The 12,885-nt window shown below is 43.2% G+C and overlaps 1 pseudogene; it reads right to left on the reverse strand.

The window, feature by feature from the left end:
• The window catches only part of LOC121840762, a 77,941-nt pseudogene that overhangs the window by 37,941 nt on the left and 27,115 nt on the right, over positions 1–12,885 (reverse strand).

The raw sequence follows: 12,885 nt of genomic DNA on the forward strand, positions 1-12,885 counted from the left end.
ACTGGGATAATGATACCCTCTGGCTGGTGGTAGCTAGTACATTGGGATAATGATACCCTCTGGCTGGTGGTAGCTAGTACACTGGGATAATGATACCCTCTGGCTGGTGGTAGCTAGTACACTGGGATAATGATACCCTCTGGCTGGTGGTAGCTAGTACACTGGGATAATGATACCCTCTGGCTGGTGGTAGCTAGTACACTGGGATAATGATACCCTCTGGCTGGTGGTAGCTAGTACACTGGGATAATGATACCCTCTGGCTGGTGGTAGCTAGTACACTGGGATAAAGATACCCTCTGGCTGGTGGTAGCTAGTACACTGGGATAATGATAACCCTCTGGCTGGTGGTAGCTAGTACACTGGGATAATGATACCCTCTGGCTGGTGGTAGCTAGTACACTGGGATAATGAAGCCAACAACCCTCCGGCTGGTGGTAGCTAGTACACTGGGATAATGAAGCCAACAACCCTCTGGCTGGTGGTAGCTAGTACACTGGGATAATGATACCCTCTGGCTGGTGGTAGCTAGTACACTGGGATAATGATACCCTCTGGCTGGTGGTAGCTAGTACACTGGGATAATGATACCCTCTGGCTGGTGGTAGCTAGTACACTGGGATAATGATACCCTCTGGCTGGTGGTAGCTAGTACACTGGGATAATGATAACCCTCTGGCTGGTGGTAGCTAGTACACTGGGATAATGATAACCCTCTGGCTGGTGGTAGCTAGTACACTGGGATAATGATAACCCTCTGGCTGGTGGTAGCTAGTACACTGGGATAATGATAACCCTCTGGCTGGTGGTAGCTAGTACACTGGGATAATGATAACCCTCCGGCTGGTGGTAGCTAGTACACTGGGATAATGATACCCTCTGGCTGGTGGTAGCTAGTACACTGGGATAATGATACCCTCTGGCTGGTGGTAGCTAGTACACTGGGATAATGAAGCCAACAACCCTCCGGCTGGTGGTAGCTAGTACACTGGGATAATGATACCCTCTGGCTGGTGGTAGCTAGTACACTGGGATAATGATAACCCTCTGGCTGGTGGTAGCTAGTACACTGGGATAATGATACCCTCTGGCTGGTGGTAGCTAGTACACTGGGATAATGATAACCCCCTGGCTGGTGGTAGCTAGTACACTGGGATAATGATACCCTCTGGCTGGTGGTAGCTAGTACACTGGGATAATGATAACCCTCTGGCTGGTGGTAGCTAGTACACTGGGATAATGATACCCTCTGGCTGGTGGTAGCTAGTACACTGGGATAATGATAACCCTCTGGCTGGTGGTAGCTAGTACACTGGGATAATGATAACCCTCTGGCTGGTGGTAGCTAGTACACTGGGATAATGATAACCCTCCGGCTGGTGGTAGCTAGTATACTGGGATAATGAAGCCAACAACCCTCTGGCTGGTGGTAGCTAGTACACTGGGATAATGATAACCCTCTGGCTGGTGGTAGCTAGTACACTGGGATAATGATAACCCCCGGCTGGTGGTAGCTAGTACACTGGGATAATGATACCCTCTGGCTGGTGGTAGCTAGTACACTGGGATAATGATACCCTCTGGCTGGTGGTAGCTAGTACACTGGGATAATGATAACCCTCTGGCTGGTGGTAGCTAGTACACTGGGATAATGATAACCCTCCGGCTGGTGGTAGCTAGTATACTGGGATAATGAAGCCAACAACCCTCTGGCTGGTGGTAGCTAGTACACTGGGATAATGATAACCCTCTGGCTGGTGGTAGCTAGTACACTGGGATAATGATAACCCTCCGGCTGGTGGTAGCTAGTATACTGGGATAATGATACCCTCTGGCTGGTGGTAGCTAGTACACTGGGATAACGAAACCAACAACCCTCTGGCTGGTGGTAGCTAGTACACTGGGATAATGAAACCAACAACCCTCTGGCTGGTGGTAGCAAGTACACTGGGATAATGAAACCAATAACCCTCCTGCTGGTGTAGCTAGTACACTGGGATAATGATACCCTCCGGCTGGTGGTACACTGGGATAATGATAACCCTCTGGCTGGTGGTATCTACACTGGGATAATGAAACCAACAACCCTCTGGCTGGTGGTAGCTAGTACACTGGGGATAACTGGGAAACCAATAACCCTCTGGCTGGTGGTAGCTAGTACACTGGGATAATGAAACCAATAACCCTCTGGCTGGTGGTAGCTAGTATACTGGGATAATGAAACCAATAACCCTCCGGCTGGTGGTAGCTAGTATACTGGGATAATGAAACCAATAACCCTCTGGCTGGTGGTAGCTAGTACACTGGGATAATGAAACCAATAACCCTCTGGCTGGTGGTAGCTAGTACACTGGGATAATGAAACCAATAACCCTCTGGCTGGTGGTAGCTAGTACACTGGGATAATGAAACCAATAACCCTCCGGCTGGTGGTAGCTAGTACATTGGGATAATGATAACCCTCCGGCTGGTGGTAGCTAGTACATTGGGATAATGAAACCAATAACCCTCTGGCTGGTGGTAGCTACACTGGGTATAACCCTCTGGCTGTGGATACACTGGGAAAATAAAACCAATAACCCTCTGGCTGGTGGTATCTAGTACACTGGGAAAATAAAACCAATAACCCTCTGGCTGGTGGTAGCTAGTACACTGGGATAATGATAACCCTCCGGCTGGTGGTAGCTAGTACACTGGGATAATGATACCCTCTGGCTGGTGGTAGCTAGTACACTGGGATAATGATAACCCTCCGGCTGGTGGTAGCTAGTACATTGGGAAAATGAAACCAATAACCCTCTGGCTGGTGGTAGCTAATACACTGGGATAATGATAACCCTCCGGCTGGTGGTTAGTTAGTACACTGGGATAATGATAACCCTCCGGCTGGTGGTAGCTAGTACACTGGGATAATGAAACCAATAACCCTCCGGCTGGTGGTAGCTAGTAAACCGGGATAATGAAGCAAACAACCCTCCGGCTGCCGGAACAGTCCCTGAACATTTCCCCCTCGGCAGCTTGGGGGGTTCGAACCCTCTTGTTACCGGCCCTCCTCTCTAAGAGGCTACAGTGAGTAAAGAGCACGTTGGATAATGAAGCCAATAAACCCTCTAACTTTGAGGTAAAGAGCACGTTGGGATCGTCTTGAGAAGAAACTCTAGACGGAGTTTGGAGATCGAGAAGACATTAAAAGGTGATATTTTTTAAATTAGAAGAGACCAAGACAGAAACAGAAAACAAACTGAACACAAATATAAAAGCATCACGTGAAGAGTTGGTCGAAATAAAAAATACAATCACAGACATTTTCCATAAGCACAAAAAGCTAGTTTCTCTCAAATTGTGTGCACAAGTGAGTTTATACCCCTGTTAGTAAGCGTTTCTCCTATGCAAAGATAATGAATCAAACTGACAGGTGTGGTATATCAAGAAGCTGGTTCAACAGCATGACCATTGCACAGGTGCACATTGTGCTGGGGACAAATAAAAAGGCCACTCTAAAAATGTGCAGTGTTGTCACACGAACACGATTCCACAGATGTCTTAAGTTTTCAAGGAGATGTGAAATGGGGATCACGCTGGCTGCAGGAATGTCCACCAGAGCTGTTGCCAGGTAAACTGCCTCCAACGTCATCTCAGAGAATTTGGCTGGACGTCCAACTGTCCTCACAAGCGCAGACCACGTGAATGGCGACGTGTGGGCGATTGGTTTGCTGATGTCAACGTTGTGGACAGAGTGCCCCATGGTGGAGGTGGGGTTATGGTATGGTGTTTGCTGATGTCAACGTTGTGGACAGAGTGCCCCATGGTGGAGGTGGGGTTATGGTATGGTGTTTGCTGATGTCAACGTTGGGGTGGACAGAGTGCCCCATGGTGGGGTTATGGTATGGTGTTTGCTGATGTCAACGTTGTAAACAGAGTGCCCCATGGTGGGGTTATGGTATGGTGTTTGCTGATGTCAACGTTGTGAACAGAGTGCCCCATGGTGGGGTTATGGTATGGTGTTTGCTGAACAGAGTGTCAATGGTGTTTTGATGAACAGAGTTCCCCATGGTGGGGTGGGGTTATGGTATGGTGTTTGCTGATGTCAATGTTGTGAACAGAGTTCCTCATGGTGGGGTTATGGTATGGTGTTTGTTGATGTCAACGTTGTGAACAGAGTCCCCCATGGTGGGGTGGGGTTATGGTATGGTGTTTGCTGATGTCAATGTTGTGAACAGAGTTCCTCATGGTGGGGTTATGGTGTGGTGTTTACTGATGTCAACGTTGTGGACAGGCTTAAGCAACGGACAACGAACACAACTACATTTTATCGATGGATGAATTTGAATGCACAGAGAAACCGTGACGAGATCCTGAGACCTGAATGCCATGTCATTCATCCGTCGTCATCACCTCATGTTTCAGCATGATAATGCACGGCCCCATGTCACAATGATCTGTACACAATTCCTGGAAGCTGAAAATGTCCCAGTTCTTCCATGGCCTGCATACTCACCAGACATGTCACTAATTGAGCATGTTTGGGATGCTCTGGATCGACGTGTACGACAGCGTGTTCCAGTTCCCGCCAATATCCAGCAACTTCACACAGCCATTGGAGAGAAGTGGGACAACATTCCACAGACCACAATCAACAGCCTGATCAACTCTATGTGAAGGAGATGTGTCGCGCTGCATGAGGCAAATGGTGGAACCAGATACTGACTAGTTTACTGATCCACTCCCCTACCTTTTTTTATTTAAAAAATACATACTTTTTACCCACAATTTTGTGATATCCAATTGGTAGTTACATTCTTGCCCAATCGCTGCAACTCCCATACGGACTTGGGAGAAGCGAAGGTTGAGAGCCATGCGTACTCTGAAACCTGCCAAACCGCACTGCTTCTTGACACACTGCTCGCCATCCGCACACAGCTGGTGACCAAAGTCAGCGTGCATGCGCCCGGTCCACGACAGGAGTCGCTAGAGTGCGATGGGACAACCCGGACGACACTGGGCCAATAGTGTGCTGCTTAATGGGTCAAAAATAAAAATAATATCCTTTAAGTGGACTACAAAAAAATATGACAAAGTTAGATGCTTCTGTTGTTGAGTAAAAAGATGATTAGCAGGTTGAGGGCTTCAACTTCATTGGCGTCCACATCACCAACAAACTAACATGGTCCAAACACACCAAGACAGTCGTGAAGAGGGCACGACAAAACCTATTCCCCCTCAGGAGACTGAAAAGATTTGGCATGGGTCCTCAGATCCTCAAAAGGTTCTACAGCTGCACCATCGAGAGCATCTTGCAACCTGACTGGTTGTATCACCGCCTGGTATGGCAACTGCTCGGCCTCCGACCGCAAGGCACTACAGATGGTAGTGTGTACGGCCCAGGCCAAGCTTCCTGCCATCCAGGACCTCTATACCAGGCGGTGTCAGAGGAAGGCCCTAAAAATTGTCAAAGACTCCTGCCACCCTAGTCATAGACTGTTCTCTTTGCTACCGCACTGCAAAGGGTACCGGAGAGCCAAATCTAGGTCCAAGAGGCTTCTAAACAGCTTCTACCCCAAAGCAATAAGACTCCTGAACACCTAATCAAATAGCTACCCAGACTACCCCTCTTTTACACTTTTACCCAGACTACCACTCTTTTACCCAGACTACCCCTCTTTTACCCAGACTACCCCTCTTTTACCCAGACTACCCCTCTTTTACCCAGACTACCCCTCTTTTACACTTTTACCCAGACTACCCCTCTTTTACCCAGACTACCACTCTTTTACCCAGACTACCCCTCTTTTACCCAGACTACCCCTCTTTTACCCAGACTACCCCTCTTTTACCCAGACTACCCCTCTTTTACACTGTTACCCAGACTACCCCTCTTTTACACTTTTACCCAGACTACCCCTCTTTTACCCAGACTACCACTCTTTTACCCAGACTACCCCTCTTTTACCCAGACTACCCCTCTTTTACCCAGACTACCCCTCTTTTACACTTTTACCCAGACTACCCCTCTTTTACCCAGACTACCACTCTTTTACCCAGACTACCCCTCTTTACCCAGACTACCCCTATTTTACCCAGACTACCCCTCTTTTACACTGTTACCCAGACTACCCCTCTTTTACACTTTTACCCAGACTACCCCTCTTTTACACTGTTACCCAGACTACCCCTCTTTTACACTTTTACCCAGACTACCCCTCTTTTACCCAGACTACCACTCTTTTACCCAGACTACCCCTCTTTTACCCAGACTACCCCTCTTTTACCCAGACTACCCCTCTTTTACACTTTTACCCAGACTACCCCTCTTTTACACTTTTACCCAGACTACCACTCTTTTACACTTTACCCAGACTACCCCTTTTCTTTTACCCAGACTACCCCTATTTTACCCAGACTACCCCTCTTTTACACTTTTACCCAGACTACCCCCTCTTTTACCCAGACTACCCCTCTTTTACCCAGACTACCCCTCTTTTACACTGTTACCCAGACTACCCTCTTTTACACTTTTACCCAGACTACCCCTATTTTACCCAGACTACCACTCTTTTACCCAGACTACCCCTCTTTTACCCAGACTACCCCTCTTTTACCCAGACTACCCCTTTTACACTTTTACCCAGACTACCCCTTTACACTTTTACCCAGACTACCCTCTTTTACCCAGACTACCCCTCTTTTACCCAGACTACCCCTCTTTTACACTTTTACCCAGACTACCTTTTCTTTTACCCAGACTACCCCTCTTTTACCCAGACTACCCTCTTTTACCCAGACTACCCCTCTTTACCCAGACTACCCCTCTTTTACACTTTTACCCAGACTACCCCTCTTTTACCCAGACTACCCCACTTTTACCCAGACTACCCCTCTTTACACTTTTACCCAGACTACCCCTCTTTTACCCAGACTACCCCCACTTTTACCCAGACTACCCCTCTTTTACACTTTTACCCAGACTACCCCTTTTTTACACTTTTACCCAGACTACCCCTCTTTTACCCAGACTACCCCACTTTTACCCAGACTACCCCTCTATTACACCACTGCTTCTCTCTGTTGTCATCTATGCATAATCACTTTAATAACTCTACCTACATGTACAGTACATATTACCCCACACATTGACAATATTACCTCAACTAACCAGTGCCCCCACACATTGACAATATACCCCCCTGTATATAGTCTCACTATTGTTATTTTATTCTCTTTAATTACTAGTAACTTTTAATTCTTATTCTTATCCATATTTTTTTTAAACTGCATTGTTGGTTAAGGGGCTCGTAGCATTTCACTGTATTGTGTTGTATTCGGTGCATGTGAGTAATACAATTTGATTTGATTTAATAAGTGACAACAAACAACAAATATATATATAATATATTTATATATAGGAAGAGGAGGAGGAAGAGGAGGAAGAAGGTGAAGGGGTGGAGAAGAGAGGAGGAGGAAGGGGAGGAGGAGGAAGAGGAGGAGGAGAAAGAGGAGGAGGAGGAGGAAGAAGAGGAGGAGGAGGAGAAGGAGGAGAAGGAGGAGGAAGAGGAGGAGGAGAACGAGGAGTAGGAGTAAGGGGAGGAGGAAGAGGAGGAGGAGGAATGGGAGGAGGAAGAGGAGGAGGTGGAGGAAGAGGGAGGAGACAGAGGAAGAAGAAGGAGGAAGAAGAAGAGGAAGAGGAGGAGAAGAAGAAGAACAACAACAACAACAACAACAGTGACTCACCCTGTCTGGGTGGTTTGTAGTTGCCGGGGTGGAAGGCGGCGGTGAGGGCGGAGGAGGAGTCAGTGATATCACCGTGGAGATGGCGACAGTTGCGTCGGTATGCCAACACCCCAACACACAGTACCAGCACCACAGAGAGTAACAGCGCCCCCACCAGGCCGGCATACACCATTACACCAATACCAGGGTCCAACGCTGAGAGAGAGAGAGAGAGAGAGAGAGAGAGAGAGAGAGAGAGAGAGAAGAGAGAGAGAGAGAAGCAAGAGAGAGAGAGAGAGAGGGGAGGGGAGGAGGAGGAGGAGGAGGAGGAGGAGAGAGAGACAGGAGGAGGAGGAGGAGAAGAGAGAGAGAGGGAGAGAGAGAGAGAGAGAGAGAGAGAGAGAGAGAGAGAGAGAGAGAGAGAGAGAAGAGAGAGAAGTGAGAGAGAAGAGAGAGAGAGAGAGAGAGAGAGAGAGAGAAGAGAGAGAGAGAAGAGAGAGAAGAGAGAGAGAAGACAGAGAGAGAGAAGAGAGAGAGAGGAGAGAGAGAGAGAAGAGAGAGAGAGAGGAGAGAGAAGAGAGAGAAGAGAGAGAGAGAGAGAGAGCGAGCGTTAGGGCTCTGCATGGATAGACCAGTGGAGGCTGCTGAGAGGAGGACGGGTCGTTATAATGGCTGAAGTCAATGGAAGGGAACATATGGCACCACATGTTTGATGTGTTTGATACCATTCCAGACATTATTATTAGCCGTCCTCCTCCCTCAGCGCCTCCACTGGGATAGACACACACACACACACACACACACACACACACACACACACACACACACACACACACACACACACACACACACACACACACACACACACACACACACACACAGGCTAAACGTGTACACACTACTTCAGAACAACAGTCTTTCATACCTCTTCCTAATCTGCAGAGGGAGCTATTGTTTACAATGGCAGAGGGCCTTAACGTAGGGCCTTAATGTCACCTGTTCCCTGATATCCCATCAAAACTCCTACTCTCCCTTCCTCCTCTCTCTCCTCCTCCTCTCCCCTCCTCCTCTCTCTCCTCCTCTCTCCTCCTCCCATCACAACTCATCTCTCCTCCTCCCATCACAACTCCTCCTCTCTCCTCTTCCTCTCTCTCCTCCTCTCATCACAACTCAGACAGACTCCTGGTCCTAATGGTACTCAGGACTCTATTGTCCCTCTATCAGGTCCTAATGGCCTGGTACTCAGGGCTCTATTGTCCCTCCATCAGGTCCTAATGGCCTGGTACTCAGGGCTCTATTGTCCCTCCATCAGGTCCTAATGGCCTGGTACTCAGGGCTCTATTGTCCCTCTAACCACTCTGACATCATTGCAATCAAAAATCACCACCATACACCTATCATTAAAACAGTATGGTGCTTTTAAAACTCACCTCACCTGTGATGATGAATTTGAAGAAAGAAGTTCAACAACAGGTTGAAACTGAGTGGAACACATGGTCGTTGTGGATGTTTGTGTTAAAACACAACAAAATGGACAGGTGATGATTAATTTAAAACACCCATATAAATATTAGGGATAATGCACATTATATATATATAATAACACATAGGCCTATATATGAGCCCAAGCCTGAGAAAAAAAATAATTACGTTGTTCTTTATACAATATGTACCTTACAGCATATTTTTATTTAACCTTTATTTAACTAGGCAAGTCAGTTAAGAACAAATTATTATTTTACAATGCTCGGGCCTACCCCTATTCTAAATCTTAACTGGGGCGGCAGCGTAGCCTAGTGGTTAGAGTGTTGGACTAGTAACCGGAAGGTTGCAAGTTCAAACTCCCGAGCTGACATGGTACAAATCTGTCGTTCTGCCCCTGACCAGGCAGTTAACCCACCCTTCCTCATTGAAAATAAGAATTTGTTCTTTGACTGACTTGGCTAGTTATATAAAGGTAAAAAAAATAAAAATAATTTAACACATTAGTAAAGACAATATTAAATTGAGAATAGGGTTGGAATAGAATCATAGAGCACAAGCTTCTTTTTTTGCCACTTTCTCAAATCATCAATAGTCTACAATAGTCTATAATAGTCTATAATAGTCTATAATAGTCTGTAATAGTCTATAATAGTCTATAATAGTCTATAATAGTCTACAATAGTCTATAATGGTCTATAATAGTCTATAATAGTCTACAATAGTCTATAATAGTCTATAATAGTCTATTATAGTCTATAATAGTCTATAATAGTCTACAATAGTCTATAATAGTCTGTAATAGTCTATAATAGTCTATAATAGTTTATAATAGTCTATAATAGTCTATAATAGTCTACAATAGTCTATAATAGTCTATAATAGTCTACAATAGTCTATAATAGTCTATAATAGTCTATAATAGTCTACAATAGTCTATAATGGTCTATAATAGTCTATAATAGTCTACAATAGTCTATAATAGTCTATAATAGTCTATTATAGTCTATAATAGTCTATAATAGTCTACAATAGTCTATAATAGTCTATAATAGTCTATAATAGTCTATAATAGTCTACAATAGTCTATAATAGTCTATAATAGTCTATAATAGTCTACAATAGTCTATAATGGTCTATAATAGTCTATAATAGTCTATAATAGTCTATAATAGTCTATAATAGTCTATAATAGTCTGTAATAGTCTATAATAGTCTATAATAGTCTATAATAGTCTGTAATAGTCTATAATGGTCTATAATGGTCTATAATAGTCTATAATAGTCTATAATAGTCTATAATAGTCTGTAATAGTCTATAATAGTCTATAATAGTCTATAATGGTCTATAATAGTCTATAATAGTCTATAATAGTCTACAATAGTCTATAATAGTCTATAATAGTCTATAATAGTCTATAATGGTCTATAATAGTCTATAATAGTCTATAATAGTCTATAATAGTCTATAATAGTCTGTAATAGTCTATAATAGTCTATAATAGTCTATAATAGTCTGTAATAGTCTATAACAGTCTATAATAGTCTATAATGGTCTATAATAGTCTATAATAGTCTATAATAGTCTACAATAGTCTATAATAGTCTATAATAGTCTATAATAGTCTATAATGGTCTATAATAGTCTATAATAGTCTATAATAGTCTATAATAGTCTATAATAGTCTGTAATAGTCTGTAATAGTCTATAATAGTCTATAATAGTCTATAATAGTCTATAATAGTCTATAATAGTCTATAATAGTCTATAATAGTCTATAATAGTCTATAATAGTCTATAATAGTCTATAATAGTCTGTAATAGTCTATAATAGTCTATAATAGTCTATAATAGTCTGTAATAGTCTATAATAGTCTATAATAGTCTATAATAGTCTATAATAGTCTATACTAGTCTATAATGGTCTATAATAGTCTATAATAGTCTATAATAGTCTATAATAGTCTATAATAGTCTATAATAGTCTATAATAGTCTGTAATAGTCTATAATAGTCTATAATAGTCTATAATAGTCTATAATAGTCTATAATAGCCTATAATAGTCTATAATAGCCTATAATAGTCTATAATAGTCTGTAATAGTCTATAATGGTCTATAATAGTCTATAATAGTCTGTAATAGTCTATAATAGTCTATATAGTCTATTTCCTCTGAAATACACTTCCTTCGTATCATAATGTTTTGTGAGACCTGCCTAAAATAAATAATGGATTTGTTTTTTTTGTGATGGTGTATATTAAATGGATTGATTAGACTTGTTAAAATATAGATGTTCCAAAGGTCTGCGTCAGGCTTGTAGGCTGTGGAGGCCTGGAGATGATACACGTGTTTATGTCAATTAACGGTCAATTACCGTGAGACGGGCAGTCTTTTCAAATCAAATCAAATCAAATTGTATTGGTCACATACACATGGTTAGCAGATGTTAATGCGAGTGTAGCGAAACGCTTGTGCTTCTAGTTCCGACAATGCAGTAATAACCAACAAGTAATCTAACGAGTAATCTTATATTATTATCATCATCTAAGGGTGTTACCAAAGACCTGAATCATCACTACTACCCATAGACCTGAATCATCACTACCCATAGACCTGAATCATCACTACCCATAGACCTGAATCATCACTACTACCCATAGACCTGAATCATCACTACTACCCATAGACCTGAATCATCACTACTACCCATAGACCTGAATCATCACTACTACCTATAGACCTGAATTATCATCACTACCTATAGACCTGAATTATCATCACTACCCATAGACCTGAATTATCATCACTACCCATAGACCTGAATTATCATCACTACCCATAGACCTGAATTATCATCACTACCCATAGACCTGAATTATCATCACTACCCATAGACCTGAATTATCATCACTACCCATAGACCTGAATTATCATCACTACCCATAGACCTGAATCATCACTACCCATAGACCTGAATCATCACTACTACCCATAGACCTGAATCATCACTACTACCCATAGACCTGAATCATCACTACCCATAGACCTGAATCATCACTACTACCCATAGACCTGAATCATCACTACTACCCATAGACCTGAATCATCACTACTACCCATAGACCTGAATCATCACTACCCATAGACCTGAATCATCACTACTACCCATAGACCTGAATCATCACTACTACCCATAGACCTGAATCATCATCACTACCCATAGACCTGAATCATCACTACTACCCATAGACCTGAATCATCACTACTACCCATAGACCTGAATTATCATCACTACCCATAGACCTGAATTATCATCACTACCCATAGACCTGAATTATCATCACTACCCATAGACCTGAATTATCATCACTACCCATAGACCTGAATTATCATCACTACCCATAGACCTGAATTATCATCACTACCCATAGACCTGAATTATCATCACTACCCATAGACCTGAATTATCATCACTACCCATAGACCTGAATTATCACTACTACCCATAGACCTGAATCATCACTACTACCCATAGACCTGAATTATCATCACTACCCATAGACCTGAATTATCATCACTACCCATAGACCTGAATTATCATCACTACCCATAGACCTGAATTATCATCACTACCCATAGACCTGAATTATCATCACTACCCATAGACCTGAATTATCATCACTACCCATAGAC

Source organism: Oncorhynchus tshawytscha, linkage group LG25, assembly GCF_018296145.1.
Source record: "Oncorhynchus tshawytscha isolate Ot180627B linkage group LG25, Otsh_v2.0, whole genome shotgun sequence".
Taxonomy (NCBI): Eukaryota; Metazoa; Chordata; class Actinopteri; order Salmoniformes; family Salmonidae; genus Oncorhynchus; species Oncorhynchus tshawytscha.